Genomic DNA, 18,232 nt, shown 5'->3' with positions numbered 1-18,232 from the left:
GCTTACTCGCATATGATATAAACTGATGATAGCGAAAAACCTTACCGTTTGCTACACTTTCGCTGGTCTTGCAGTAAAACTGCCGCATGATGTACGACGTTTAAATATATTACTTCTTTACTACTGACCGCAGTTGCGACATATTCTGCAGACAGTATTCACATGGAGGATTGAATCTGCCAGCAAAATTATATCATTGTGGGACATATAGTTCAGGAGATATGACGTCAAATGCTGAGATGCATAAAAAAACTGCCTCATCATGCAAGACGTTTAAATTTGTTACTTAGTTGCTACTGATTCTATTCACAACATATTTTCATACAGTAGCCACATATACCACTGACTGTACTTGCAAAGTTATATTGTTGTACAACACATAGTTCAGGAAATATGACGTCATAAACATTGAGCTGCGTGGAAATGAAACTGTATGACCAAATTCCCTAGAGATACAGGCGAAATGTGTGTACAGATACGTCTAAAATATGTTAAAGGTAGCTGACATTCACCTGCGTGGGCAAAGCAACGAGCAGAAACTCATTCTAAACCTCTGGAACGATTTCAGTGAAATTTGGTGAACATGCTAGTTACGATCTGGACAGATATAAGGTGGAGGTTACAACAACCAGCCTTCTATCGAGGTGAATGTGATAACGTGGAGAGAGCCCCTATTCTTTTTTTAGCATATCTGCTTATAGCTGATATCTGTAACAGTGGCTACTTTTAAATCTGCTGCGTGTCACTAGCAGAGAAGTCTCTGCGGCCGGCCGCCAAGGGCGAGACCGGCGTGTAGAGCCGATCATCTGTCTTACAACTCGCTCTTAAGCTCGTGACCGCCGTGTTACACACCCGCTGCCAAGAGTCACAACGGGATAGGAGACGGCGATAGATGTCGGGCGCGGCGAGCCTGCGAACTCCCACTGCGCTCGTAAGACTCGTGAGAGTCGTAGTGACGTTTGCCTTCACGCCCCCTCTGTCCATTTCCTCCGCTCTTCCCCATCTCTGGCCACTTGCTGACCCTTCCCCACTCTCTCCCTTCTTCCTGTCCATCTGCTCCTCCTCCCTCTATTCATCTGCTTCATTCCCCTCCGACCATTTCCATCTCTCCCCCTCTAATTCCGCCTCTTCCTCCCCCTTCTCTTTGTCCATCTCCTCCTCTGTCCATCTTCACTTCCGGTTCTCTCTGTCCATCTCCACCTCTCCCCTCAGTTCCCTGTCATCTTATCATCTCTCCTTTCCCTGTCCATCCCCACCTCTTCCCCTCTCCCTGTTCATATCCTCCTCTCTGCTTTCGCTGTCTATCTGATCCTTTTTGTCTTTATCTATCCATCTTCTCCCTCCCTGTCTCTGTCCATTAATATCTCCCCTCTCTCTGTTCATCCTCTCCTCTTTATCCCCCGTTGTGTAGCATGCACGATGGAGGCTGCCATCAAACCTAAACCCATAAAAACTAAATCTATAACGTACTGAAAAACAGAACAAATATCTAGCAAGAAGGGGAAACTCGCGATATCCGGTAATATTGTCAGTTAAGTTCTCACGTGTCAAGGACTATCATTGTTAACATCACCATCTATCAGTTTCATTTGCAGAGTGTATGGAATCAGAATCATAGTGAAGACTGCAGAGGGAAAAAATGAATAATAAACATATTTGAACTGAAAGACATTTAAAAGATTTCATGTGGAAAAAGAATCACACCTTAATGTTTTGTTGATTGTGTACAAATATCCTCAACTTTTGTCCTTCATTGTTCTACTTTTTATACTACACATTTTTTATGAATTGCCATACGTCATTATAATTCATATTGACCTATTATATTAATAGCAATATGCCAATTAACCTTATAGAATAATATTCCTCACTATGATTGTTTGTTTCGTTAAATGTGCTTCACTGCATGTCAGATCAAGTTGTTTCGTAACAGCTACATATAATTCCAGTCACCGCTTTCTAAATCCTGTTATCAGTTTTATTCAAGTCCTTCTCTCTGCCACTTTTCAAACGCTGTGTAAAAACCATAAATCATTTCGAGTTGAAGCTATTATCCGACCTTATTGAGAACTACTCGTTGTCACTGAACACTCCACTCCAGTACTTTCTGTTGGGCAGTCAGTCAAAGCCAACAGGCTCTCGTAGTAGAGATCTTGGACAACCGCAACTTTGCTTACCCCTGAAGAATATCAACCGCATAATACAGATCGTTCTCTCCTCCGTTCCAGTCAGCAGGTAGAGTCGACGAACTTAGCGTTTAGGTGGCCACAATGAGACAAACCTGTGAATGCTTGTCGCTCATACCAACGTACAGTCGTTAACTACTCATTTTGACTAATTTTACTACCTGTTATCCGACCGTTGTGGCCGAGCGGTTCTAGGAGCTTCAGTGTGGAACCGCGCTGCTGCTACGGTCGCAGGTTCGAATCCTGCCTCGGGCATGGATGTGTGTGATGTCCTTAGGTTAGTTAGGTTTAAGTAGTTTTAAGTCTAGAGGACTAATGATCTCAGATTTTAAACATCTCTTGCTAAACTATTGATTCAATTTCAACTAAAGTTGATACACATCTCACTTGCTATCTAGAAAGAAGCACTGGGGAAGAACGACATACCTCGCGAGGGGATGGGATTCGGAGTGAAAAGCAAGCGTAACGAACCGCTTGCAAATACCCAGACTATATTCATCCAGTACTTGAGAATGATAGCACTTAGCGACTTCTAACAAATTTTACACACAATTTTCAACTTTTACGACTTTTTTTCTCACTAACACCCCCCACAGAATGACAAAATGATGACAGGAACCACGTTTATCGACTACTACTTTTTCTCTTTTCATGCTGCAAAACTGTCGCATCAGGCATGACGTTTTAATTTATTACTTCTTTAGTAGAAACTCTATTCGCAACACACTATCCAGGCAGTATCCATATATACCACGAAATGTACTCTCAAAGTTGTATCATTGAATGATATATAGTCCAGCACGTATAACGTCATAAAAACAGAGATGCGTGAGAAACTAGGTTTTCTTAAAAAGGAGTGTTAATTACCAAGAGTGTACTGATCGATTTTATGTTAAACAGAGCATAGTTCCAAACCATTTCTAAACTTTTTCTCGCTTCCGTGCATAACGTCAAATATTTAACACATTAATGTATTTGTAAAGTAATCATAAGTTTGAGGCTGTTTTATATACCTGAGTTCGATTGTCTAAAGAAGTAGGTGGTTAATGGTTACTTACTATCTGGATAGGAACACTGTGGAATTCGGAACCACCTAGATCCCATATGGGTGGAAATGAAAAGGGGGTAACATTTCAACATAATTCAGGAACACTTGGAGCAATTTCAGCCAAATTTCTACAGTACGTTACTTTTATTTCGATAAAAATAATGTGGGTGTCAAATTCCCCAGTACCACTAGGAGTGGGGATGTGGAGGAGAATGGGTGGGGTGACATAAAAGTTTTCAAAAATGGCCTGTTGGTATTCGTTTCTCATATTTCGTTGACTTGGAATACTATCAAAAATATGAGACGTATCTTGTTTGTACATTTCATTATGTCAACCAGGTCGCGAGAACGAGCGCTGCAACGAACCAATAATTTTGTCATCTTGTTTGGGGACCTAAGATCGTGCCACACGACTGAATACCACACATTAATTTAACATCCTCTATGGAGTCATATTGTGTAATATATGTCACATATGTGTATGTTCAACATCTCCTCCTAAGCTCCCAGGCCAGTTGGACAGAAAAAGGGGCGAGGATGAGATGGACGAGAGAGGGCGGAGATGGAGATGGACAGAGATAGGAGGGAGGAAGAGATGGACTAATAGAAGATTGGTATAAATCAATATCCGGGCACAGTCAGGTTTCTCAGCTAGTTTCCAAACAGTTGTTCTCTCGGAGAGGAACCTTAAAGCAAAGATCGTATCTACTCGGACTTTGTTCATCTCACTGATTATATACTTCTTGGGTTGATCGTGTAACTCATTGTGCGGTCTTTGTGAGTGCATATGTTTGTACTAGTCGAAAAACAAATGCACTGGGTATATCGGCGGCTAATGATGAAAGAGAGGCAGAAAACTTGTTTCTCGAAAAAAATGTATTTAATTAGAACAAGAACTGGGGCCGTACTATCCTTTCAGTCAGCATTTTTCTAGCTAGTGTAACAGTAAGTACACGCATTCATTACGGGAGACACATTCGTAAACTCAAAGTTACAATATCCCTCCGCGCAGAATTTAAGAAGATTGTTCCAAGATTATTCGGCAGTCTGTCGCTTTTGACGGTACTCTAAATTTTCTGAGTATTCTATAGTGAAAAGTTGCATTTGAGTTAACGGAGAATTTCCGTAATACTCACGTGTTGATCTGATCTACAAGTGACAAAATTAGCAGCACGACTCTGAATTATTTCGACATCTTCCTTTAATTCAATTTAGTGGGTATACTAAACACTCGAGCAGTATTCAAGAATGGATCGCACAAATGTTCCATACGTGATATTCATTGCAGGTGATCTACACTTTCCTAAAATTACTTCTGTAAACCGAAGTCGACCATTCGCCTTCCATACAACGGACTTCATGAGCTCGTTCCATTTCATTTCGCTTTGCAGTGTCACACCTAGATATTTAATCGAAGTGATTGGCTCTAGCAGCACACCAGTTCCACAGTATTCGAATATTACAGGATTGATTTTAATACTCATGTCCATTAACTTACGTTTTTCTGCATATAAGATTAAGCTGCCATGCATCACACCACAAAGAAATTTTATCCATGTACCTTCCTGTAGACTACAACTTCATCACCAAACAGTCGCAGATTGCTTCGTACCTTATCTGTCAGATCGTTTATGTATTAACAAAGCAACAATGGTCCTGTCACTGACAGTACCCGGCTGAAGTACGTCTTGTGAAGCTCCTCTTGCTGGTAATTCCCGTGTTTCCTGTGACATTGATACAGAGCTCCCTTAAGCATCACACATTTTGTCTGAGAGCTGCGACTAACATCCATTCGATGTCGAATCCAGACTGCCGTTCTCCAAGGCAGATCCCATACAGTACATTATATACAGCGGACTTACTACGGACTTCGCGAGTGTAGTTAGCACTATACTCTAATGGTGTGGCGCTCTACACGAAGTAGTGCCATGCGCCTGTCAGTCGCCGGTTTCAAACGGAAGTCGACAACTTCGCCGACTGGGCAGCAAAATGGTGACCTGTATTTTGCATTCATCGCTGTCAAGACGCAAACCACTCTCTCACATCGAGTCATGCTTGCTACGCTGCCACCTGTCATCATACGTGGCAGGCCTGTCAATTGAAGCAAGACGTCCCAGGACAACGTACTGGTTTCTATTAGATAATATATCTTCTGGCTATTTACATATCTGTGAACCTGTTCTGTGTACTCCGACTTTTGTTAACAGTCTGCAGTGTGGCACTGTTTCAAACGCCTTTTGCGTGAACTACATTGAAGCGCCAAAGAAACTGGTATAGGCATATATAAAACAAAAAGTGTCTGGTGCAATTGTTAGATCTGTTACTGCTGCTACAATGGCAAATTATCAAGATTTAAGTGAATGTGAACGTGGTGTAATAGTCGGGGCACGAGCCATGGGACACACCATCGCAGAGGCAGCGATGAAGTAAGGATTTTCTCGTATGGCTATTTCACTGGTGTACCGTGAATATCAGGAATTCGGTAAATCATCAAATCTCCGACATTGCTGAAGTCGGAAAAAGATCCATAAGAACGGGACCAACGACGACTGAAAAGAATCGTTCAACGTGACAGAGGTGAAACCTTTCCACAAATTGCTGCAGATTACAGTGCTGTGCCATCAACAAGTGTCACCGTGCGAACCGTTCAACGAAACATCATCCATATGGTCTTTCGGAGCCGAAGGCTCAGTCGTGTACCCTTGATGACTGCACGACACAAAGCTTTACGCCTCGCCTGCGCCCGTCAACACCGACATTGGACTGTTGATGACTGGAAACATGTTGTCTGGACGGACGAGTCTCGTTTCACATTGTTTCGAGCGGATGGACGCGTACGGGCATGCAGACAACCTTATCAATCCATGGACCCTGCATATCAGCAGGGGGACTGTCCAAAGTGGTGTAGGATTTGTATTGGTGTGGGGCGTGTGCAGTTGGAGTGATACGGGACCCCTAATAGTCTACATAGGACTCTGACAGGCGACACGTGTGTGAGCATTCGGTCTGATCACCTGCATCCATTCATGTCCGTTGTGCATTCCTATGGACTTGGGCACTTCCAGCAAGACAATGCGACACCCCACGCGTACATAATTGCTACAGAGTGCCTCCAGGAACACACTTCTGACTTTAAGCACAATCGCTGGCCACCAAGTTTTCCAGCCATGGACAATGTTAAGCATACACTCCTGGAAATTGAAATAAGAACACCGTGAATTCATTGTCCCAGGAAGGGGAAACTTTATTGACACATTCCTGGGGTCAGATACATCACATGATCACACTGACAGAACCACAAGCACATAGACACAGGCAACAGAGCATGCACAATGTCGGCACTAGTACAGTGTATATCCACTTTTCGCAGCAATGCAGGCTGCTATTCTCCCATGGAGACGATCGTAGAGATGCTGGATGTAGTCCTGTGGAACGGCTTGCCATGCCATTTCCAAGTGGCGCCTCAGTTGGACCAGCGTTCGTGCTGGACGTGCAGACCGCGTGAGACGACGCTTCATCCAGTCCCAAACATGCTCAATGGGGGACAGATCCGGAGATCTTGCTGGCCAGGGTAGTTGACTTACACCTTCTAGAGCACGTTGGGTGGCACGGGATACATGCGGACGTGCATTGTCCTGTTGGAACAGCAAGTTCCCTTGCCGGTCTAGGAATGGTAGAACGATGGGTTCGATGACGGTTTGGATGTACCGTGCACTATTCAGAGTCCCCTCGACGATCACCAGAGGTGTACGGCCAATGTAGGAGATCGCTCCCCACACCCTGATGCCGGGTGTTGGCCCTGTGTGCCTCGGTCGTATGCAGTCCTGATTGTGGCGCTCACCTGCACGGCGCCAAACACGCATACGACCATCATTGGCACCAAGGCAGAAGCGACTCTCATCGCTGAAGACGACACGTCTCCATTCGTCCCTCCATTCACGCCTGTCGCGACACCACTGGAGGCGGGTTGCACGATGTTGGGGCGTGAGCGGAAGACGGCCTAACGGTGTGCGGGACCGTAGCCCAGCTTCATAGAGACGGTTGCGAATAGTCCTCGCCGACACCCCAGGAGCAACAATGTCCCTAATTTGCTGGGAAGTGGCGGTGCGGTCCCCTACGGCACTGCGTAGGATCCTACGGTCTTGGCGTGCATCCGTGCGTCGCTGCGGTCCGGTCCCAGGTCGACGGGCAAGTGCACCTTCCGCCGACCACTGGCGACAACATCGGTGTACTGTGGAGACCTCACGCCCCACGTGTTGAGCAATTCGGCGGTACGTCCACCCGGCCTCCCGCATGCCCACTATACGCCCTCGCTCAAAGTCCGTCAACTGCACATACGGTTCACGTCCACGCTGTCGCGGCATGCTACCAGTGTTAAAGACTGCGATGGAGCTCCGTATGCCACGGCAAACTGGCTGACACTGACGGCGGCGGTGCACAAATGCTGCGCAGCTAGCGCCATTCGACGGCCAACACCGCGGTTCCTGGTGTGTCCGCTGTGCCGTGCGTGTGATCGTTGCTTGTACAGCCCTCTCGCAGTGTCCGGAGCAAGTATGGTGGGTCTGACACACCGGTGACAATGTGTTCTTTTTTCCATTTCCAGGAGTGTATGTGGGATGCCTTGCAACGTGTTGTTCAGAAGAGATCCACACCCCCTCATATTCTTACGGATATATGGTCAGTCCTGCAGGACGCATGGTGTCAGTTACCTCCAGCACTATTTCAGGTATTAGTCGAGTCCATGCCACGTCGTGTTGCTGCACTTCTGCGTGCTCGCGAGGGCCCTACACGATATTAGGCAGGTACCAGTTTCTTTGGCTCTTCAGTCTATTTTCTAAACGCGAAATTTGTAACTTCAGGTTTCTTTCCTTTGCTGCCTCCTATCACGACAACAGATTTTTCTAAAACTGATTCAATAAAAGCCTTCGACTCGCTTTGCGATCTTACGTAGGGCTAACATTTTTTTTAGAATTCTCCGCAAGATCTCTCTCTTATGTCTGTCGGTGGAAGTCATTGTATGCTTCGCGCATCCGTCTTTTCATAGGCCCATAATTTCTACTAACTTTTAGCTGCTGCTATTGCTGTGTTCTTCTTTGAACCGAACAATCCTTTTTCCTGATCGTTTTAGGAATTTTGTAATTAAACCACAGTGGATCGTTTCGATCCTAAATCCACTTACCGCGTATTTCTCCAGAGTGGATTTATTAACTTTCCGTACCCATATTGACTATAACATTATGATCACTAATCCCTGTCTCTACAATGACATTGTTGACAAGGTCAGGTCTAAAATATTTCTATTGTAAATAGGTTGCCACACTAATTGCTCACGACAGTTTTCGGGGAAAAGTGATCAGAACTGCTTCAGAAGACTATCTGTTTGCACCATCTGCAACGAGTCCATAGACGTTCCAATTTATACTCGGTACGTTGACGCCGGCTCAAACTAATACTGCAATATCGGTGTCCATCCACGACACTAAGCATAGATATCCTTTAAATGATTCTATTACTTTTACTGCGGATTCGGGTAGTATATAGAAAAAGCCGATAATTAATTTTAGTTGTCGTAGCTCTGCTGCATGTGTCTTGCTAGCTTTGTAGTCAGGCTCAACTTCGAACACGATAGGCATTATATTTTTGTCGACTGTAATGAACACTTCAAATCCTACGATTTCTTATCCGTCTTTTCGATATACGTTCCATGCCTCGTTAAGGATTTCAATTTTTTTTTTACTTCGTACGTCATCCAGATTTCGTTCTTCAGTATAATTTGGGCACGACAGGTCTGCTGGTGGGCGATAAATTCAGATAATTTGTTACAAATACTTCGAAAATGCACTTTCAAAATCTTGACACTTGACGTATTTATACTATGTGCACGCTCTGTTTTTGCTCTTATGCGAGCGTTCTTCAGAGGACCTCCAGACATCGTCTAGTCTAAAAAAAAAAAAGCAGCAATGGGCCAACGTTAGGCGCGAAGTCCGGGAATTCAGTCGCAGACAGATACACATAGCTGTCAATGACACATGCAGAATCATAATAGGTTGCTTGAAATCCACGCCAGTCGAATGGCTTTACTACATCACGAGAATAGCACCACCTCCTGTTCGAAGAGAAATAGCCGCGAGTGAAAGTAGAGCAGGAGAGAACGCATTCTCTATATGGGCACTAACCGCACCCGCGACGACTGAAGTCAAGGAGGAGTTTCCTTAGAACATCGATGGCACTTAGAGCAACTGCAGAAGAAGCTAAGCTGCAGCTACGGAGGGCTACGACCTACCTTCCCCTGACTGGAAAAGAGTTCCATAAACATTACATCCCGGCTGTTATGGAAGTCCCTGAATAGATTGAGATCTGGAGTCAGTAGATCAAAGGTTAATTTGGAAAGATGTGGCTACTCTAACCAAGACGATATTCTGTGTGACTGTAGAGAAGACCAGTCCGATCGCCATATGATTCAATGCTGATTGTGTCCAGCCTCCTGAACAGAAGATAAACTTTGTCAAGAATCAGAAAAGCATTGAAAGTGTTCAAGTTTTTGGCAAAAGTAATATAGTCATAACTGTGTATCACATACGCGTTTCTGATACGAGCATAAATAAATAAATTAAATTAAATGCTCCTAAATGTTCTATCAAAGTGAAGATAGTTTCAGCTCCTTGGTTTTCTACAGAAATACGCCGACAGGGAGTAAACGAGACTCTGAACATAGAAAATTCAAGTGAAGTCCATCACCTGAACTGTATGAGTTATAGAGGAGGCAGGGAACAAAGGGCAGTGAAAAGTGCCCCACGTCAAAATCAGTCATGGCTGCTCTGTTGTATGGATAAAGGCGAATGATGCAGAACTGTGGAAAAATGTAGTTTCGTAACAGGATAGTCAAAATCTCATGTCGTTTTTCAAGTCTCTGCAGATAGCTAAACGAGTTTTTCTCAGCAGCAGTCAGCTGTCAAGTTCCGATAATTATCAGCCAAAAGATGGCACCCGCTTGAGAGACATATTTTTCTTAAAACGTATTTCTATAAATTCAGTATGTAAATCAGTCATGAAAATCTCTTGTGCTGCAATGGTAATAATGGATTGGCCGTGAGAATGATTTAAAACGTTTCGATATTACCTCAAATCTTATAATACCCAAGATAAAATCGCCTTAACTGTACTGATCAAAGCGATTGACACTATTAAACATGCCATGGAAATGGGTGCAGTGACCTTTTTAACACTCCTTGATTTGAGAAAGGCTTTCACAATGCTGTTTATTTCGATATACTACATTTGAAACTGAAGTGGCTAAATGTTTCAAACAGTCCAGTGCAGTAGTTCGACGGCCACCTTAAAAAAAAATGTCAGAGTCGTCCGTGGCACGGGAAAGTCATCATGGAAACAAATGTTCCCTTGCGCCTCTGAGGATTCACTCTTTGGTCCATTGCTTTGCTCTCTTTATATCAATGGTGCCTCATGTGTGCTTCATTCATGTAAATTTCCATTATTATATGCTGAAAATTTCCAGTTGTATCTGAGAACTTGCTCTAAAAACACTGCTGCTGCCGTATCATGTGTGAATCTTGGCCTTCGTTCAGAAACACGACTGGAGAAAAGAGCAGGTGACTCGTGTATATAAGATGGCCAAAAAACCGAAGATGTGAAATCACAGACGAATATCCCTAACATTGCTTTGCTACAGAGAGAACACATCCCCATTTCGAATGTAATACATTTTCTCGAGACCAATAATCTTGTGTCCAAATTTTAGAAAGCATCGCTCTTGCGATACTTAGCTTGCCCTTTCTCAGTATATGAATACTGCGAACTACGGACGGAGGGCAACAGGCCGACTCCATATTTCTGGATTTCCGGAATGCTTTTGCCCCATTGGAGGCTGTTAAAGAAGATGCGAACGTATGGAATAGATTCATAGATATGTGAGTGGCCAAAGACTTTTTAACCTATAGACCCCAGTATCCTGTACTCGACGGCGAGAGTTCGTCAGAGACAAGAGGATCGTCAGGAGTGCCCCCGGATAGAATGGGAGGCCCGCTATTATTGTCTATATACATAAATGATTTGGAGGGTAGGGTGGACAGCAGTCTGCGGTTGTTTGCTGATGATGCTGTGGTGTGCGGTAAGGTGCTGAAGTTGAGTGTCTGTGTGAGGATACAATACGACTTGGATAAATTTTCTTGTGGGTGTGACGAATGGCCTCTAGCTATACATGTAGAAAAATGTAAGTTAGTGCGGATGAGTAAGAAAAACAAACCAGTAACGTTCGAATACAGAATCTGTAGTGTCATAATTGACACAGTTATGTCCTTCAAATACGTGGGCGTAATGTTGCAAAGCGGTATGAAGTGGAACGAGCATGTGAGGATTGTGATAGAGAAGGCGAATGGTCGACTGCGGTTTATTGGGAGAATGCTAGGGAAGTGTGGTTCATACGTAAAGGAGTCTGCATATAGGACGCTAGTGCAGCCTATTCTTGAGTACTGCTTGAAGGTTTAGGATCTGTTCTACTTCGGATTAAAGGAAGACATCGAAACAATTCAGAGGCGGGCAGCTAGGTTTCTTACTGGTACTTCCGAGCAACACCCAAGTGTTACGAACTTGCTTTGGGTACTCAAATGGGAATTCCTGGAGGGAAGGCGACGTTCCTTTCAAGAAACACCATTGAGAAGATTTAGAGAACCAGCGTTTGAAGCTGAATGCAGAACGCTTCTATGGCCTCCAACACACATTGCGCTTAAGGACCACGAAGATAAGATACGAGAAATTAGGGCTCCTACAGAAGCATATTGACAGTCGTTTCTCCCTCACTCTGTTTGCGAGTAGAACAGATAAGGAAATCACTAGTAACGGTACGGGGTACCCTCCTCCATGCGCAGCACGGAGGACTGCGGAGTACCTATGTAAATGTAAATCACGATGGGCGTAAAACCTGGGTCTTCAACTAAATCCTTACAAGACAGAATGATCTTCACACACGCAGAAAGCTTATGAGCGAACATTTTCTCCAAACAGTTACTTCAGAAGCCCTTGACCGTGTCCAGGTACCCTATCAGTAAACTGTAAAACATCTCCACATAACTTTAGTAAAGCACCTAGCTTCTGACGAACAAATTGTTAGAGCATGCACGAAATCTCTCTCTAGCCTATATGCGAACCAACAATTATTTAGAAAAATATTTCCACAGCAAATCATATGTTCAAATGTGTGTGAATTCTTAAGGGACCAAACTGCTGAGGTCATCGGTGCTTAGAGTTACACACTACTTAAACTAACTTATACTAAGAACAACACACTCATTCATGCCCGAGGGAGGACTCGAACCTCCGACGGGAGGGGCCGCGCAGTCTCTGACATGGCGCCCCAAAACGCACGGCCACACCGCCCGGCACCCCCCACCCCCCACCCTTCCTCCCCAAATTAAACAAAAGTGATTCCAGTCTTACAAAAATTTGCTACTTCAATGTATTTTAACACGGCACAAATAACTAAAATAACTAAAACTTCAGATTATCAGAGTGCACTATGAATGCTTTCGGAGGATAATGTGGAACTTTAGGTTGTCAGTCTTTCGTATGCTCAGTTTACGTCGATTTGACTGGATAAATGACGTGTCTTTCACATGATCTGCATTCTTCATCGGTTTCTTAGCCATTGGTGTCCTCAATACCTCTCATCACATTTTAGATACCTATCATCATCCGACGACTGCAGTACCGCACGTAATACGTCGAGCATTTTGAGCGTATGTTTGCATTACAGTTGCATTACAGTAAATCTTTCCATTTCCTTCTCCATTGCAGCCATACGACTCTGGATCAATTTACCCTGTAACCTGAGTCTTATCTGAAACCATTCTGCATTCGACAGGAGGTTAAAGCTTTATCAGTTATCATTGGTGTAGCTTCCCTCCCAGTATATCTCAGCAGTTTCCGTTCTGTCCAACAGAGAATCGGTACTTCTGACACTCTGCAAACTATCTATGTTTTCTCATTTCTTTCTATGTTTGTGAGCTTCCTTCCACCTTTTCTGCACAATGTTTCCAACAGTCAGATATCTTAAATTTCCTACATGGCGTTTCTTCCATCTCATCTGCTAATCGTTTCCTATTATTTTTCGCCCTTCCTCTGTACAGTCAACACCTCTTCCTCAGTGATTCTTTCTGTATTGCAACCATTAGGTGTTATTACTCACATTCGACAAAGTACTGAGAAAGTGTTCAACACAATGTTATTAAGACTGACATACTTTAAATTCCCTTAATTGATTATTAGACAAATTATCGTTATTATTATTATTATTATTATTATTATTATTATATTGCTCATCTAGTATAAATTTTGTATAGATGACACACTAAGGATGAAATTTTAAATGTAACAGAGGGTCTGAAGGAGCTAATGTTACCAGGAGAAATAAATAAATCATAAATATGGTAGGATTGTGCTAGAGAAAAACAGCTAGCGGGACAACGACACCCCTTGATGCTTTCTTTCCGACTCTTTGGATCATTTTTTCAACATCGTCATGGATAATATGATTCAAAAAATATTTGTTATTCACCTTTCCTTTTTAACTAATTTTTCTAAAGGATAAAAGAGGATGTAGCAGTTTAAAAAACAAAAGTATGAGAAGGTCATAGTCCTGCAAAAGTTGGGCTAACGTACTGTGTTTATTTTTAACAATTTTTTTTAAAACGCGCAATAATTACCTGCAGCATCCCACTACAGTTCTCACAAATTACTACTCATCATCAAAATTTCGTGTTAATGTACTCACAAGTGACGTACACTTCATTCATTTACGGCACCGTATGATACCTAACATAAACTGAAAATGTTACTCCTAATCTGCCAATGATCTTCCGAGAACGTCAACAATTTCATAGAAGAGTAAATATAAATTAACTTTCCTATTAAAACACGCATTTGAAATAACAATGAAATAGCTATTTAAATCATTTTAGGATAACATTTTGGCACCAAAGCTTAATAAATTCACCTCAGTACAAAAAACCAGGATGCCTTCTATCATTCAAACGTTAAATAGAACTAATTATTCAGAACCAGTTAGAACACGTCATATAAAATGTATGCACAGTCGTACTAGTTAAAATAAATCTTGCGACTGCATATTGAAAAGCATAACTAAACGTAATTTGAAATAGAATAAACAATAATTGGCATAACCAAATAAAGGTTAAATGTTAGTTAAATCTCGCGAGAAACCGAAACTAAACAGTCAAATTCTGCAAGTTTTAATGAGATCATGAATTCTCAACTAACATTAGTCATAATATGAAATCATACCCGTTGGATATTCAGCTCAGCTAATCGTCTTGTTCCTTTGTCATTTTACATAAAACTCCAAGTGAATGACAAACATATAGAAAGAACAAAGGACATCAAGTTGTGGTAGCGAATACGGACTTTTGATTGCTGATGAAGTACAACGTGTGGCCTTTAGAAATATCCAAAATGTATTGCATGTGTGAGTGTTAGAATATTTGGTGAGATACACATCTTACATGTAATTTTGTAAAACTTTTATACTTAAAAAAGATTATTCTGTAGTAATGAAAACTCTTTCTAAGCTCACTTCGGTACGAATTTTCCGTTATGAAATAAAAGGAGAGTTAATCAGTGCATTAGGTAACATAGCTCAGAATATATAAACATGTATGAAATAGAAAGAGGAAGCTATCAACTGATTATAAAGCTAATTCTCCATCATTAATTCGTGAATAGGACTTTCGCCTCCAGATAGCCACGAAGAATATTTGTACCAATACTTATGAAGACTGTGCACAGGCGGAGAAGAAAGACTAGTAAAACCGCAAAAATCTTCTGACAGAATGAACCAAGAACAGGTAGAGATAATATTCTTAATGTAGTGGTTCACGAATTCCTGTTGTTCGATTAGCCTGACCAAGTGTAGAAGATGTATTGAGAGCAATTTACGTCTCTATTTACATCATGATTCATTTCGTCTTTCACGACGCATATACCTAACAAATAAATGCAGTAATTCTTTTCTATTCACACTACGTTGTTTACACACCAAGTAATGGAGCCCACACCGGATATTGGACTCGAGACCTCTGTAGGTGAAGCACGTTCCGAGGCTTAAGTAACTGAAAAAACAACCTGAGGCGTAGGAGGATGTTTCTTACTTGTGGATACTACTTGTCTTAACACACGCAGTTTCAAGGTACCACCTGCTACACTTCTTCATTTACGACATAGGTTCACAACAAATGGCGCTTACTTACGAATGATGATTCTTCCTTCTTTGTCTGCTACATTTCGAGTAGAGATTTACAAGTGGCGCTTCCTTCTGATTTATGTAGTCTTTCGTTCAATACTCATATCGGACGTTTATGCATTCGGCTTCCAAATGACTTGAGTTTCCTGCCTAAAATTTATTCTCAATATACGGTAACTATCTCACTATTAAATAATCAACACCTTATCTCTGCTTCACATTATTTTTCAAATATCTCTCAGTTTATCTCGGCAGCCTATCTGATTAGTTTCTGTTCACATTAGCACAATGTCTGTAATTCGCCTGCACCAGCTTATGTAGGTATATTGGTCTTATATTCGTTTGGGTCAAAGTACCATTCTATTTGTGTTGATGCGCATTTGCTGACCTGAGATAAAGTACGTAACTTATATTAACTGATCACATAATATGTCTCAAATAAATTAGAACATATTCCACGGGCTTAAATGTTTTAAGAACAAATCATATCTACTTAATGCCGAAGCAAGGTAGTCAAAGGGAGCGAAACATGTGAGCTAGGACCCCTCTTCGTAGCCACCTTCACGAACAACTTTATTCTGTGTCCTATATTCACAAATTCGTGAACATCTTTACCGTAAAGGATAAAAATTCCACATCTAGCTCTTAGCCTATCTCTTAAGTATAAAATAGGGCTGATGCGTAAGACATATATTATGTTGTTTTTTTTTTACGAAGAATGAAAGATTTTGCAGGACGCGTAATGAAGATATGCAAAGCAGTTACAACGAAAATCCTTTATAGGAACTGTTTTTTTTTTACCACGTAGAAGCTTGTAGTTCTTGTATAAATTGCAGTGCTGTCCCTCTAAATAAAACAGTGAGTTAAAATTTGTCTTCTATTTCTGGTCAGCAATCCCTGTAAAATTTCCAAATAGGTAACAGCAACTAGAGTAAAACTTAATTATTCCTATTTTGTTCTTGTTTACTCGGAAAGTAGTTTCAGTGTGGTAGTCATATGGCCCTAATGTGCTAAATAAACTGTTGCTTAAGAGGTAACAGCCTTACCATAATTAAAGTATTTATGTTTACTGAAATTTAGTACTGGACGGGGAAGCTACGAAGAAACGATAGACATAATAAAGATTTCATCTTGAGGTTGAAGTTCAGTCTTTTGTCTGTGTTTGCTTAGAAATAATACTAATAAATTATATTGAGGATTTGTTGATTCCTCATTAATTTCAAAGTTTAAGCAATACCAGTTACTAATCTCTATTATACCCGCAAAACACCACGTCACAACATCTGTAAAGAAGTAGTTCACAGATACACGAGATATCTTTCATCAAGTCAGAATTTATGGCTTTTGCGTTAAACATTCGCAATAGAGATGTGCGTGAATGCTCCAGTGGGCACGACCATAAAATCGTGATAGAGGTATAAAAGCTTTAAAGTAGCCGTTACCTTTCACAACACTTCTCTTACTTTACTGCCAATGACCATAAAGTAAGAGAGGTTGCGTTATGGACTCTGCGACAAGCACGTATCTTAGCTGTGTCTTACTGTTACTGTGGTAACATGTACAACCAAAACAAGAAGAAGCATTTAAATAAAGTTATAACGCTAGTAATTAGTGCGAAAGTGCATGTTGTGAGAGACACAGAATAGTACACATCCTAGGACATTTAGAGACGCTGAGCAACAAGTGAAATCCGTCATTATTAACAACATGAGGTAACCAACATCTCTGAACGGCCACTGTAAAGATGAAACTGTCCTATGGCTGTCTCTTCATGGAATCTTATTGCAAGGCAGTGATGTGACATCATTATCGATGAAACCTTAGCTCCGACGTACGACAATGGTAATAAGATGGGTCCGTGAGCTTGTTAACAAAACGACACAGGCATTAGCTTGAAGCGAAATAATGTTGGCCGGACTCTTTCTATGTAGACGCGACGAAAATAAAAAAAAAATACTCACTAAATTATACAAAATCAGTTAGATATATGCAGTTCACGACAACAGGAAATACATTAACACAGGCTTGTGGGGAAACTGGTTGGTCAGAATTAATTTGTTGAGGGTATAATCTGAGAGAGTGATGTGGACTCTTCTGCCGTTTTTGTAGCGGAATTAGCGCGTTTAATATAAAAAATGAAAGTTTCGAACAACTTAATGGTAGCAGATCAGTAACACAGTAATGTGACAGATTTATGATGGTTTCGGTATAGAGGTAAGTAGCTACAACTGTGATTACAGATGACATTAGATAGACAAGACAGTAAATTCGAGAAGGAAGACTTTTGCTAAAATGCCCTAGGAAACATGAAAAGTTGAGTGAAATATTACTGGGGTGGTGCAGGTAGCCACTACGATAAATTTACATACTCGAAATTGGCGGTCGGGATGTAAGAGGGCGATTGTACGTAGTAGAGAAAAAGGTACGTACGTGCGGCGGCGCGTCAGCAGCGAGGCGCGGGAAGCGGGGCGCGAGGAGCAGGCAGCGGCCGGCGTCTGTGCGTGGGGCTGTGCGGCGCAGCGCCGACTGGCGGCCCACGGCCACGCGACACGGCCGCCGCCACCGCGTGGCCGTCCCCCGAGCCCCGCGCCCCGCGTCTGCGCGCTCCGAGGAGCTGGGGTCGATACCCGCACACACCTGCTCTCCGTTTATTTATTTTATTCAGTCAAGCACGTCATTAAAACCACCTCCAGCTAGATGTAACAAATTCAACTTCCTCGGTTTGGGAAT

General features: G+C 42.2%; 1 protein-coding gene across 1 annotated transcript in view; it reads right to left on the bottom strand.

The window, feature by feature from the left end:
- Positions 1-18,024, bottom strand: part of LOC126299169 (uncharacterized) — a 514,148-nt gene extending 496,124 nt beyond the window's left edge. The window contains exon 1 of the mRNA XM_049990930.1: positions 17,933-18,024. The gene's annotated coding sequence lies outside the window, so the exon portion shown is untranslated. The remainder of the gene's footprint in view (positions 1-17,932) is intronic.
- Positions 18,025-18,232: the final 208 nt, after the last annotated feature.

This window comes from Schistocerca gregaria, chromosome X, assembly GCF_023897955.1.
Source record: "Schistocerca gregaria isolate iqSchGreg1 chromosome X, iqSchGreg1.2, whole genome shotgun sequence".
Lineage (NCBI taxonomy): Eukaryota > Metazoa > Arthropoda > Insecta > Orthoptera > Acrididae > Schistocerca > Schistocerca gregaria.
The sequence above is the reverse complement of the archived record's forward strand: the minus strand, read 5'-3'. Positions and strand labels throughout refer to the sequence as shown.